The sequence below is a fragment of the Panthera leo genome, chromosome B1 (assembly GCF_018350215.1).
Source record: "Panthera leo isolate Ple1 chromosome B1, P.leo_Ple1_pat1.1, whole genome shotgun sequence".
Classification (NCBI taxonomy): domain Eukaryota; kingdom Metazoa; phylum Chordata; class Mammalia; order Carnivora; family Felidae; genus Panthera; species Panthera leo.
In genome coordinates, this window is record NC_056682.1 from 39,061,286 (window position 1) to 39,075,991 (window position 14,706).

Sequence of the window (14,706 nt, forward strand, 5' to 3'; positions counted from 1 at the left end):
AAGAATTAACAGTAGAATATAAAAATAAAAAGTAAACAGAAAATAACAAAAGGATGAATTTGGAGAGCTAGAAGTAAATAGTGGAAAATGAGAAATTACTAGTTTGAGTGAAGAACTAGTACTCCAGAAAAATAAGGTGAAAATAATTCATAAATGCTAATATCCGTCTTATCAGCATAGTTGATGTGAATATATCATTGTGTTTATTCTCATCTGGGTGGTTTATTTAACCATGACTGTGTTGGTATATGTGTAGGGTATTTAAATATTTTGTTAATATACTCTTAAATGGCAGACAGGTAAATAAACAAGTGAACAGTCATTAGACTACATATATATGTATAAATTAATTAACAGAAGTTTAAGATAATTGAGGTGGAACTAAAAACAATTCTTTAACTTTTCTCCAAAATATTATTTTTCTTAAGTCCCTTCAAAGAATATGCAAATTAAACATAAACAAATTCTTATGTATATAATATAAAAGATTTTTTATCAGCATTTATAATTGTAAAATATTTTTTAAATGATAAAAATCATGCCAAGATTCTTTTTTTTTTTTTTAATTTTTTTAATCTTTATTTTTGAGAGAGAGACAGAGTTTGAGCAGGGGAAGAGCAGAGAGGGAGACACAGAATCCAAAGCAGTCTCCAGGCCCCGAGCTGTCAGCACAGAGCCTGACCCTGTGCTCAAACTCACAAACCTTGAGATCATGACCTGAGCTGAAGTCGGATGCTCAACCGACTAAGCCGCCGAGGTGCCCCATGCCAAGATTCTTTTAAAAACTCAGGTCGGGGTACCTGGGTAGCTCTGTTGTTTGAGTGTCCGACTTCGGCTCAGGTTGTGATCTCACATCTTGTGAGTTCAAGCCCCACTTCAGGCTCTGTGCTGACAGCTCGGAACCTGGAGCCTGCTTTGGATTCTGTGTCTCCCTCTCTCTCTGCCCCTCCCCCACTCACACTCAATGTTTCTCTCTCTCAAAAATAAACATTAAAAAATTTTTAAAACATAAAAACTCAGGTCATATTAAATACTTTGAAGAAAATTTGAGAAGTATGACTAGAAATATCTTGATGATGGATAAAAAGAGTAAAATAAATTAAGTTTTTTAACTTAAATTTTTTCTTCAGAAGTTCTTTCTCAAAGAGTGTTTAAATTTTGCTGTTATTGTTTAATTCATAAATAATTTACATTTAAATTCATCAATGTCTTTAAATCAATAAAGTAAGGATACAAAGCATATGTATCTAGACCCTTTTAATTTTCCTGGTTGTACCAGGTCCATTTTAAACCAGGATTCCCATCATCCAAGGGGTTGTTTTCAGTTTGCAAGAGGACTTCGATGGAATCCTGAACCAAACTAAAGGACTATGGAAGCAAATTCAGAGCTGCAAATCTAGTTCATAATGCTATGTGCTGTTTCTTCAGAGAAATAAGGAAGAGCATTGTTTACTAGAAGAAACTCAGACATCTAGTGCAGCAACAAGAGGTGGGCTGGAATGGTGACAGTGCTTACCAAGGTCATTGGCCTGGATGAACCAGAGCTGTAAGTGGGATGCCTGTCTTTTTGATTCTCAGAGCACCGCCCTTTCACTTCCCTGTGCTGTTATTATGTTTGCATCTTTACTTTCTCTAAGACCAATTCTTATTATTTTATTTATTTTTTTTAATATTCTATAATTGAGATATTTACTAGACCTAGGGAGAATCTTTACATAATGATAAAAGTTTCAATTCATGAGAGAGAAATAATATTTCTAATTATGTATGTTTCTAAGAACTAAATTACAAAACACATAAAGAAAAACTTGACAGACTACAATATGAACTAATTCATTTCCATAAGGAAAAACTTAGACACATCTTTCTAATGAATTGGTAGAACAACAGAATTAATTGATCTCTTGCACCTAACAACTGTAATTCAAGTTTCTTTCTTTTTAATATGAATTTATTGTCAAACTGGTTTCCATACAACACCCAGGGCTCATCCCAACAGGTGCCCTCAATGCCCATCACCCACTTTCCCCTCCCTCCCACCCCCCATCAATCCTCAGTTTATTCTCAGTTTTTAAGAGTCTCTTATGGTTTGCCTCCTTCCCTCTCTGTAACTTTTTTTTAATCCTTCCCCTCCCCCATGGACTTCTGTTAAGTTTCTCAGGATCCACATATGAGTGAAAACATATGGTATCTGTCTTTCTCTGTATGACTTATTTTACTTAGCATAATACCCTCCAGATCCATCCATGTTGCTACAAATGGCCATATTTCATTCTTTCTCATTGCCAAGTAGTATTCCATTGTATATATAAACCACAACTTCTTTATCCATTCATCAGTTGAGGGACATTTAGGCTCTTTCCATAATTTGGCTATTGTTGAAAGTGCTGCTATAAACATTGGGGTACAATTGCCCCTATGCATCAGCACTCCTGTATCCCTTGGGTAAATTCCTAGCACTGCTATTACTGGGTCATAGGGTAGTTCTATTTTTAATTTTTTGAGGAACCTCCACACTGTTTTCCAGAGTGGCTGCAACAGTTTGCACTCCCACCAACAGTGCAAGAGGGTTCCTGTTTCTCCACATCTTTGCCAGCATCTAGTCTCCTGATTTGTTCATTTTAGCCACCCTGACTGGCGGGAGGTGATATCTCAGTGTGGTTTGATTTGAATTTCCCTGATGAGGAGTGACGTTGAGCATCTGTTCATGTGCCAGTTAGACATCTGAATGTCTTCTTTAGAGAAGTGTCTATTCATGTCTTCTGCCCATTTCTTCACTGTATTATTTGTTTTTCGGGTGTGGAGTTTGGTGAGTTCTTTATAGATTTTAGATACTAGCCTTTTGTCCAAGATGTCACTTGCAAATATCTTTTCCCATTCTGTCGGTTGCCTTAGGGTTTTGTTGATTTTTTTCCTTTGCAGTGCAGAAGATTTTTATCTTGATATGGTCCAGTAGTTCATTTGTGCTTGCCTTTGGAGATGTGTCGAGTAAGAAATTGCTGTGGCTGAGGTCAGAGAGATTTTTTCCTGCTTTCTCCTCTAGGGTTTTCAGGGTTTCCTATCTCACATTCAGGTCCTTCATCCATTTTGAGTTTATTTTTGTGAATGGTGTAGGAAAGTGGTCTAGTTTCATTCTTCTGCATGTTGCTGTCCATTTCTCCCGGCACCATTTGTTAAAGAGATTGTCTTTTTTCCATTGGATACTTTTTCCTGCTTTGTCAAAGATTAATTGGCCATACTTTTGTGGGTCCACTTCTGGAGTCTCTATCTTATTCCATTGGTCTATGCGTCTGTTTTTGTGCCAATACCATACTGTCTTGATGATTACAGCTTTGTAGTAGAGGCTAAAGTCTGGGATTGTGATGCCTCCCACTTTGGTCTTCTTCAATATTACTTTGGCTAGTTGGGATCTTTTGTGGTTCCATACAAATTTTAGAATTGCTTGTTCTAGCTTCGAGAAGAATGCTGGTGCAATTTTGATTGGGATTGCATTGAATGTGTAGATAGCTTTGGGTAGTATTGACATTTTAACAATATTTATTCTTCCAATCCATGAGCACGGAATGTTTTTCCATTTCTTTGTATCTTCTTCAATTTCCTTCATAAGTTTTCTATACTTTTCAGCATACAGATCTTTTATATCTCTGGTTAGGTTTATTCTTAGGTATTTTATGATTTCTTGGTGCAATTGTGAATGGGATCAGTTTCTTTATTTGTCTTTCTGTTGCTTCATTATTAGTGTATAAGAATGCAACTGATTTCTGAAAAATTGATTTTGTATCATGCGACTTTGCTGAATTCATGTATCAGTTCCAGCAGACTTTTGGTGGAGTCTATTGGGTTTTCCATGTATAATGTCATGTCATCTGCAAAAAGTGAAAGCTTGACTTCATCTTTGCCAATTTTGATGCCTTTTATTTCCTTTGGTTGTCTGATTGCTGATATTAGAACTTCCAACACTCTGTTAAACAACAGTGGTAAGAGTGGACATCCCTGTCATGTTCCTGATCTCAGGGGAAAGCTCTCAGTTTTTCCCCATTGAGGATGATATTAGCTGTGGGTTTTTCATAAATGGCTTTTATAATGTTTAAATGTGTTCCTTCTATCCAGACTTTCTCAAGGGTTTTTATTAAGAAAGGATGCTGAATTTTGTCAAATGCTTTTTCTGCCTCCATTGACAGGATGATATGGTTCTTTTCTTTTATTAATGTGATGTATCACATTGATTGGCTTGTGAATATTGAACCAGGCCTGAAGCCCAGGAATGAATCCCACTTGATCATGGTGAATAATTCTTTTTATATGCTGTTGAATTCGATTTGCTAGTATCTTATTGAGAATTTTTGCATCCATATTCATCAGGGATATTGGCCTGTAGTTGTCTTTTTTTTGCTGGGTCTCTGTCTGGTTTGGGAATCAAAGTAATTCTGGCTTCATAGAATGAGTCTGGACGTTTTCCTTCCCTTTCTATTTTTTGGAACAGCTTGAGAAGGATAGGTATGATCTCTGCTTTAAATGTCTGGTAGAATTCCCCAGGGAAGCCATCTGGTTCTGGACTCTTATTTGTTGGGAGATTTTTGATAACTGATTCAATTTCTTCACTGGTTATGAGTCTGTTCAAATTTCTATTTCTTCTCATTTGAGTTTTGGAAGTGTGTGGGAGTTCAGGAATTTGTCCATTTCTTCCAGGTTGTCCAGTTTCTTGGCATATAATTTTTCATTATATTCCCTGATAATTGGTTGTATTTCTGAGGGATTGGTTGTAATAGTTCCGTTTTCACTCATGATTTTATCTATTTGGGTCCTCTCTCTTTTCTTTTTGAGAAGCCTGGCTAGAGGTTTATCAATTTTGTTTATTTTTTCAAAAAACCAACTCTTGGTTTCAATGATCTGCTCTACAGGTTTTTTTGTATTCTATATTGTTTATTTATGCTCTGATCTTTATTATTTCTCTTCTTTTGCTGGGTTTGGGGTGTCTTTGCTGTTCTGCTTCTATTTCCTTTAGGTGTGCTGTTAGATTTTGTATTTGGGATTTTTCTTGTTTCTTGAGATAGGCCTGGATTTCAGTGTATTTTCCTCTCAGGACTGCCTATGCTGCATCCCAAAGCATTCGGATTGTTGTATTTTCATTTTCATTTGTTTCCATATATTTTTTGATTTATTCTCTAATTGCCTGGTTGACCCATTCAGTCTTTAGTAAGATGTTCTTTAACCTCCATGCGTTTGGAGGTTTTCCAGACTTTTTCCTGTGGTTGATTTCAAGTTTCATAGCATTGTGATCTGAAAGTGTGCATGGTATGATCTCAATTCTTGTATACTTATTGGGGCTGTTTTGTGACCCAGTATGTGATCTATCTTGGAGAATGTTCCATGTGCACTCGAGAAGAAAGTATATTCTGTTGCTTTGGGATGCAGAGTTCTAAATATATCTGTCAAGTCCATCTGATCCAATATATCATATCATTGTTTCTTTACTGATTCTCTGTCTAGATGATCTATCCATTGTTGTAAGTAGAGTATTAATTCCCCTGTAATTACCACATTTTATCCATAAGGTTGCTTATGTTTGTGATTGTTTTATATATTTGGGTCCATCCGAATTTTGTGCATAGACATTTATAATTGTTAGGTCTTCCTGATGGATAGACTCTGTAATTTTATATAATGCCCTTCTTCATCTCTTGTTATAGCCTTCAATTTAATCTAGTCTGTCTGATGTAAGTATGGCTACTTTAGCTTTCTTTTGACTTCCAGTAGCATGATAGATAGTTCTCCATCTCCTCACTTTCAATCTGAAGGTGTCCTCAGGTCTAAAATGAGTCTCTTGTAGGCAGCAAATAGATGGGTCTTGTTTTTTTATCCATTCTGATACTCTATGTCTTTTGGTTGGAGCATTTAGTCCATTTACATTCAGTGTTATTATTGAAAGATATGGGTTTAGAGTCATTGTGTTATTTGTAGGTTTCATGCTTGTAGTGATGTCTCTGGTACTTTGTGGTCCTTACAACATTTCACTCACAGAAACCCCCTTAGGATCTCTTGTAGGGCTGATTTAGTGGTGATGAATTCCTTCAGTTTTTGTTTGTTTGGGTAAACCTTTATCTCTCCTTCTATTCTGAATGACAAACTTGCTGGATAAAGGATTCTTGGCTGCATATTTTTCCTGTTCATCACATTGAAGATTTCCTGCCATTCCTTTCTGGCCTGCCAAGTATCAGTACATAGGTCTGCCACTACTCTTATGTGTCTACCTTTGTAAGTTAGAGCCTGTTTATCCCTAGCTGCTTTCAGAATTTTCTCTTTATCCTTGTATTTTGCCAGTTCACTATGATATGTCATGCAGAAGATCCATTCAAGTTATGTCCAAAGGGAGTTCTCTATGCCTCTTGGATTTCAATTCCTTTATCCTTCCCCAGATCAGGGAAGTTCTCAACTATGATTTGTTCAAGTACACCTTCAGCCCCTTTCTCTCTCTTCTTCTTCTTCTGGAATACCTACGATGTGGATATTTTTCTGTTTGATTACATCACTTAGTTCTGTAATTCTCCCCTCATACTCCTGGATTTTTTTTATCTTTTTCTCAGCTTCCTCTTTTTCCATAATTTAATCTTTGAATTTACCTATTCTGTCCTCTGCCTCTTCAGTCCGTGCTATGGCCACCTCCATTTTATTTTGCACCTCGTTTATAGCATTTTTTAGTTCCTCATGACTATTTCTTAGTCCCTTGATCTCTGTAGCAATAGGTTCTTTACTTTCCTCTATGCTTTTTTCAAGCCCAGCGATTAATTTTATGACTATTATTCTAAATTCTTGTTCTGTTATATTGCTTAAATCAGTTTTGATCAATTTGTTAGTTGTCATTACTTCGTGTAATTTCTTTTGAGGAGAATTTTGCCATTTCATTATTTTGGGTAGTCCCTGAAGTAGCTCCAAACTGCAGGGCACTTCCCTTGTGCTGTCTGGAGAAACTTGTGCTGGTGGGTGGGGCTGCAGTCAGACCCGATGTCTGCCTTCAGCCCACTGCTTGGGCCACAGTCAGACTGGTGTGTACCTTATCTTCCCCTCTCCCAGGGGCAGGACTCACTGTGGAGTGGTGTTGTCCCTGTCTGGGCTGCTTGCACATTTCCAGGCTTGTGGTGCTGCTTCCATGGGATCTGGCCAAGGGTGTATTAGATCAGGTGGATCCACAAGGTGCACAGGGGCAGGATGGGCAGGCTTAGCTAGCCCAGTCCTCAGTGGCCCCCTGAGGGAGGGACTCTGCAGCACCAGGAGGCAGGCAGGCCCATGGGAGGGATGGATCCACATAAGCACAGTTTTGGGCATTTGGGCGGTGCAGTCAAGTTCGGTGGCAGGAACTGGTTCCCTTTGGAATTTCGGCTGGGGGATGGGAAAGGGAAATGGTACTTGCCAGCGCCTTTGTTCCCCTGCCAAGCTCTGTCTTTTTGTGACTCAACCACTCTCCCTCCTGGCGTCCTCTCACCCTCCTCATTCTCTGAGATCAGAGCCACTGACTTTTAACATTCCAGATGTTAAGTCCCCCTGGCTGTCAGAACTCGTGCAGTCTGGCCCCTCCACTTTTTGCAAGCCAGACTTCGGGGGCTCTGCCTTGCCCAGCAGGCTGCCCCTCTACCGCCCCGGCTCCCTCTTGCCAGTCCGAGTAGCACACACCGCCTCTCTGCCCTTCCTACCCTCTTCCATGGGCCTCTTGTCTATGCTTGGCTCTGGAGAGTCTGTTCTGTTAGTCTTCCAGTGGTTTTCTGGATTATTTAGGGTGATGTGGGTGGAATCTAAGTGATCAGCAGGAGGAGGTGAGCCCAGCATCCTCCTATGCCACTGTCTTCCAGCATCCCTCTAAGACCAATTTTTAAAAGTAGCTTTGGGAATAGGTATCAAATATTTAAATGCATGGTATTAGGTGAAATAAAGACTAATTGGGGTTTTGCTTATGAGTAAGGATTAGAGACACATGATTGCAAAAGATATGTAATATAAGGATATAAGGCTATTAAACTCATATTTCTATGCTGATAATCAGAACTCCTGATCTATACCTCATTGTATGATCTTTCAATGAACATTTATTGAGCATACTACTCTGGAGAAGTGCTGAGCTAATAGCAATAATGATTCTCACTTTTTGAGCAGTTATTGCATGCCAGGCACTACTCTGAACATTTTTCATGTATTTATTTAACCCTCAAAAGAATCCCACAAAATCATATTCTTATCTGCATTTTACAGATGAAAAAATAGACACAGATAGACCACGTAACTTGCTTAAAGTCCCAAGGTAAGTGGTAGTGCCTGTATTCAAATTGAGACAGACCCAGCTCAGTGAATGGGACAGTCAGTCTCTGCAGAGCTCAGGGGCTATGAGACAAACTCAGATAATGGGGCTGATGTTTCCAGTTGTGTGTGTGTGTGTGTGTGTGTGTGTGTGTGTGTGTGTGTTGGGTGGTAATTTACTGTATTTAACCTTTCTTTGTCAGCCTTGAGGGGATTAAAAATGTTTAAGCACGAATGCCAAAGGGAAAAGAAAGCATTAGCATTTAGATTCTAATGAATCTAATTTTTGAATTGGATTTTTCACTTACAAAATAGGCTTGAAAGGCAGGCACTATTCAGATAGGATATGAAGGGAAGAAAGCTATATTAAGTTCCAGGCCAGCTGTCAAGACCAGAGTTTCATGTAAGGGCAACAGGGGACAGACAATCTGCAAGAAATGGAGGAAAGCCTCCATTCTACACCCAGGTAAAGTGGGAATATGATGGTCAAAAGAGGCAGTTGCTGGGCGCCTGTGCGGTTCAGTTGGTTAAACATCTGACTTTGGTTCGGGTCATAATCTCACTGTTCGTGGATTTGAGCCCTGCATCAGGCCCTGTGCTAACATGTCAGAGCACTTTGGATTCTGTGTCTCCCTCTCTCTCTGCCCCTCTCCTGCTTGCACTCTGTCTTTTCCTCTCTCTCTCTCAATAATAATAATAAACATTTAAAAAAAGAGGCAGCTGTATGTTTGAGAGAATTTGGAAATTCTGGGGGCTAGTTGCCCCTGAATGAATCATAGAGCAGAGCAGCATGTTCAGGCAGAGAAAGGGTCTAGTTTGCACTCCTGAGCTCCTCACACATCTCATGTGGTGGGGATACTAAGTTGAGAGGCAGCTAACAGCAAGAGAGCTAGGGGTAGACTACCTGGAACAGGGTGAAACACACAACAGGGACTTGGAGGAGGCCACAGCTGGTGGAGCTAAGTCAGCAAAAGAGGCTAGTAGGTCTTTCGGAGCTGAGAAATAGATGAGTGTGAGTTTATTAGCAGCAGGCCCCAGTAGAAGGCCAGCACAGCCTCTCAGCTGGGATAAGACAGGACCAGAAAGCACTGTGTGTATTGGAGAGCCTTGTACACTCCCCCGTCAGAGGCAGGACATCCTCCCTCCCTCCAGAAACTCAGAGGCCAACCCAGAGGAGTCAGATGAGGTTTGGAGAGCCGCAAAAAAGAGTCTAAGCAATTATTTCAAAGATAGCATTATCAATGGGCTATTTAAATTACTGGATCAAACTCAGTTTACAAAGCTGGAGTAAATTTGGTTGTTTTATCTCCCAGAGCAAGAGGAGCAGAGGTGGCAGTTCTCAGTCATGAGGAAGTTCAGAAAATCTATAAACAAATTAAAGAAACTACACTTTATCTGCACAACTGAGTTTTGGTAGTCCTCTTTTTTTCTTTTTCAATCCTGCTCTGCATATAAACAGTTAACTACAATAAAGTATGGGAAGTTTTATAGGAGAATGATAAAACAGCATTTGGTATGTGTCAGACACTGTCCTAAGAACCCTACTAACTACCTTAAGGCTTACAACATTCCTATGAGTAGTTGCTATTTTTATTACCATTTTGCAGATGAAGACACTGAGACACAGAGAAGTAACTGTCTCAAGATCACACAGTCTATAAGTGGCAGGGCTGGGATTGCACCCAGATGTTCTGGCTCAGGAGTCTATGGTGTTAACCTCCATGTTACATTTTTCATACACAAAGTGTGAAGCAAATACAAAGATGATGTGATGCCCTCTGCCCATTTGCAGCCCAGGCTTCTCAGAGGAAGTGTTGGGACTTGGCCTTATGGGGAAGAAGGGAAGCAAAGAGGGTGAAAAACAGGGAAGGCAAAGGCATCAGATCTTAAAGCAACATTCATTCAGGGAAGAACAATTCATTAGACTCCTTAACATTCAAAAGGGTAACCTTCTAGAACATTCTGTTTGTGAATATTGTTACTGCCTTTGTAGAACAGTATGCTTTATACCCAAGATGTTTTTTCTTCTAACCAAGATCAAAAAGTTTCTAAGACCTTTGCACTTTGACTTGACTTCTACCACCATGCTATTTTCTTTCTTTCTTGATCACTTTGCATAAAGAAACAGTTTTTATTACTGTATGAGAATGGGCTTTAACCATGAAACAGTAAAGCACAGTTAACTGGGAATGCTTAGCAGTCAGTTAGGCTCACTCACTAGCTAACTGATCATCAACCTTACACGACTATGATTAAAATTCAAGCCTCAGCAGAGTAGGTCACAAATTGTCAACACCAGGAAGGTTAAATCTGAGAATGCCATAAGTCTACTGTGTCCTGCAGGCTGGACCATACAGTGTGGAGGAGAGTGGCCTGAAGGGAGCCAGAACTCAGCAGTGGCTAGATCCTGTCAGCTCTCACGTTCCCAGTTCACTACAAGCTGGGAGCCTGAGGGAAAAAGGGAATCAGAGAAGAGGTCTCGGAACATGGACATTCTTTCAACTTATGAAGTGTTCTGGATAATTTTTCAGGCTTTACAGTATTTTCCTACATGTGTATTGGCCATTTGTATTTCTTATTTTGTAAATTTTTAGTGTATGTATTTTGTCTTTTTTAAAAATTGACTGTTCATCTTTTTAAACACTTGGCTTTTTTATATACTTAGAATATTAACCAATATATGTTGTAAATTTTTGTTCAGTTGTATTTACCTCTTAAATTTTTAGAAAATGTTTTTTTATATAAATTTTTAAAATTTTGTGTGGTTAAATCTATACATTTTACTGTATGGTTCCTTCACTTTTTATACTACTAAAAAATTATTTCTTACTCTCATTCAGAAAAATAGCCCTATATTTTCTTACATTGGCTTTTTGCTTTCATTACATCCTAGGGCTTAAGAGCCCAGATTCTGAGTCCAAAGAAGGTAAGGCTAACTCCTTACTCTGCCCTCTCTGGCTGTGAGAATTTTTCATCCTTCTGTTTCCCCACTTACTGTGAGCCAGGCACTCAAAACTCCAATGAGAGAAGTACTGTCCCAATCACACTGATGGGAAAACTCATATTTAGAGAGGTGAGATTACAGGTGCAGAGACATCCAGTAAACAGGAACTGAAACTGGGTACCAGTTCCCTGTGCAGTTACTAATTACACTTACATTATACCAATTCACACAAAAAATTATCATTTTATTCCTTTACAACATTTAGAATATGGTTCCCTAGCATTTTATATGAGATGTTTGCATCTATCACCAAAAGAAACAATGTTGTGCAGTTTTACTCACAGACCCGTTTCCTAACCTTGGAGTTTAAATGACCTCTTGGCTCTGATGGTATTCAGAACCTATGGTGTCTTCTGAGGACTTAGTTACCACATGTGGCCTGTTTCAAACACATTACTAAATGTTTGGGCTTGGCAGACAATCTCTCTCTACTGAGACCTGCAAAGGAAAGGGGACCAAAGAAAGAATACAATAGATCTTCTGCATAATTAAAAGCTCTTAGTATGTTTTTCTCTCTGTCAGGAATGAAATAAATAAGCTGTAAGTTGGTGATAGGAAGATTCCACTCCCCCAGTGTTGCTTGAAACAAGAACTGTCTGTAGATGGTGTGGGTTCAGTTCTGAGTATTTTTTCAAGTTTTCATTTAATTTGATTAGAAACAGCTGGAGAATCAGAATGACTGTGTAACTTCTCCAATGATACAGAGGGAAAGAATGTTCACAGTGACATAACCACAAGTTACCATCCTGGCTTGATCCACACAGGAAAACAATTTGCATTGCTTAAATTACAAACCCCAAACTTCTTGTCCTTCCAGTATTCATCTTTTATCTGTTCAGATTAATAGTGCCCCCAGGCTGCTGTCACATGTGCTACTTCGTACATTTTGTCTTTATAAATGGATTTCTTAAAGTATTCATATCAACATAAGATTCTTAACAATCAGTAGTATTACTTTCATTATTCAATCATGGGCAGAGGGGAGAGAATTTTCTCTACACAGATCAAGGACTCAGATGTTGACCCAACCCTGAAGAAATGTGCTTCTGGGAGAGCAGATTCTGGTTCTGCTGCTAGCTATTCAGCCTCATGGCAGTAACGGGCCTGTGACCTCCCCCAGCCCAAGCCCCTTTCTGGAGGTATTCTTCCCAGGCAGTGGCCCAAACTCTGTCCTCAGATCCTTGATGGAGTCTAAGACTAGTTTCACAGAGAAGTTGGAGGATTTTTTGCTAGCCTTTTCTATTCTTCATTGTATAATGTAGAAAATTAAATCAAAATTTTAAGTGTCAAGCGTCTGACTCTTGATTTCCGGCTCAGGTCATGCTCTCTTGGTTCATGGGATTGAGCCCCGTGTCAGGCTCTGTGCTGGCAGCACAGATTTTAACTGGGATTCTCTCTCTCCCTTTCTCTGCCCTTCCCCCTGCTCGTGTGCTCTCTCTCTCTCTCAAAATAAATAAATAAACGTTTTTAAAAAAGATTTAAAAAATAATTTAAAAAGTTTTTAAGTGTCAACCTTACAGAGCCATTGGCAGAATACATAGTACAACGTCTATATTGTGTTTTAATAAAACAAGTTGCCAAATGATGAAAACTAATAACGTTTAGTTTTGAAATGTGAAAATGCAGAAAAGAAAGGCAGTAAAAGAGAAAGAGAAAGTAATCCATAATCTCACTACCTCCAAACAACCACGATTAACATTTTGTTATGTGTTTATCCAGTATATAGTATTTTATACTCTCTTTCTCCTTTCTCTGTCCTCCCCCTCCCTCTCATGCAGAGGTCACCTAGTTTATGTTCTCTCACAAGTAGGACACAGAGGTGAAAAAGGAAATGGGCACTATGGGATCCACACACCTGAAAAGTTGTTAGGGTTGACAACTGACCATGGCCTTGGATCTCCACATACCATGTCTTTGCAGCTCCCACTAGACCTAGAATTTTTATCAGCTTACTTCTGAATTATCTACAGCTATCTCAGTGGAGGGTAGTTGACAGCCATTTGTAAGCAAGAATGGGATTAAGAATAGAAGCATGTGGAAGGACCAATTTTTCCATGGCTCCTTGGCCCTGGCCAGGCCCCTAGGTACAGCATCTAACCCTACCTCCACCTCTCCAGTGGCTCTTATTATGTCGTATCCAGATAGTTTTAAAATTATTTTTCTACTGGCGTGCCAGAGACAGTTAAGGCTCACCAGACATTCCATTTGCTCATCAACAATTCCAGCCTTTCTTCAGTTAGGCAAGGCTTTGTGATTAATTCTCCCTTCCCTTGCTGACAAGGAGGACTTGTGTTCTATCCAGATGGTACAGTTCCAAGATGGAATATTGAGGGATTATGTGTCATAAGACCCTTACTGATCCATGTGGAACCCATTGGAAGAGAAAAATAAGTTGTTTTAAGCCCTTAAAACTTTAGGTTTGTTTATTATTGTAGCACAACCTGGCACATTCTCACTAAAACAACTGGAATCTCTCTCAGTTGACACTATACATTGATTTTTTTATATCCTTAAAATAAGGATTTGATCATAGTATTTCCTTCTTTAAAAATTATTGGGGGTTGGGGCACCTGGGTGGCTCAGTCAGTTAAGCATCTGACTCTTGATTTTGGCTCAGGTCATGATCTCATGGTTGTGAGATCTATCAAGCCTGAGTCAGGCCACTTGCTGAGTATGGAGCCTGCTTGAGATTCTCTCTCTCCCTCTCTCTCTCTACCCTTCTCCTGCTCACTCCCACACTCTGTCACTTTCTCTCTCTCTCTCGCTGTCTTAAATAAAAATTAAAAAAAAATTATCAGGGGTTAGCCATTACCTAAATGATGAAGTACAAATGCTTTACCCTGGCAGACTATCTGGCCAACCTATCCCTGTGGGCTAATCTCCTGGTATTATGCCCCCCAGCCTAAATCCTAAATTGTAGCCACACTAACTGTTAGGCCATTCCTCAAAATGCCATTTCCTGACTATCCCAGTCCTTTAAATGTTATCAAGCCTTTGTTCATCCTGTTTTATTTGCTTAGCTGGCTCTTATGTTTCTCTGTTTGGCATATTGTTACATGTCCCACAAGACCCACCTCAAATATATCTGTGAAGTTGAACTCACCTCCACAAAGCATTGTCAGCTCCTTCTTCCAAATTGCCAAGTGCTTGGTAAGATCTCTCCTTCAGGAAGTCTCCTACCACATGATTTATTTACATGTTTGATTTTCTTAAAGGTGGTGGTATAAGATATTCTTTTCTAGCACAGTGGCAGTTCCATGGGTATGAAATATGCATTCTCTAAAGAACTTATAGTTGTAGCCCCCCTAAGGTTTGTCAGTCTACCCTCCCTAGACATTGGTATGTAAACCTGTTGGTTTCTCAAGCTGTTCGTTATGTTAAGCAGCTTTAAGGTAAATCTGCTTTCTCTTCTTCCC

The 14,706-nt window shown here is 39.3% G+C and overlaps 1 protein-coding gene across 2 annotated transcripts in view; it reads right to left on the reverse strand.

The window, feature by feature from the left end:
• The window catches only part of PSD3 (pleckstrin and Sec7 domain containing 3), a 727,438-nt gene extending 713,853 nt beyond the window's left edge, over positions 1-13,585 (reverse strand). For both annotated transcript variants that reach the window (XM_042934671.1, XM_042934669.1), the window contains exon 1: positions 13,484-13,585. The gene's annotated coding sequence lies outside the window, so the exon portion shown is untranslated. The remainder of the gene's footprint in view (positions 1-13,483) is intronic.
• Positions 13,586-14,706: the final 1,121 nt, after the last annotated feature.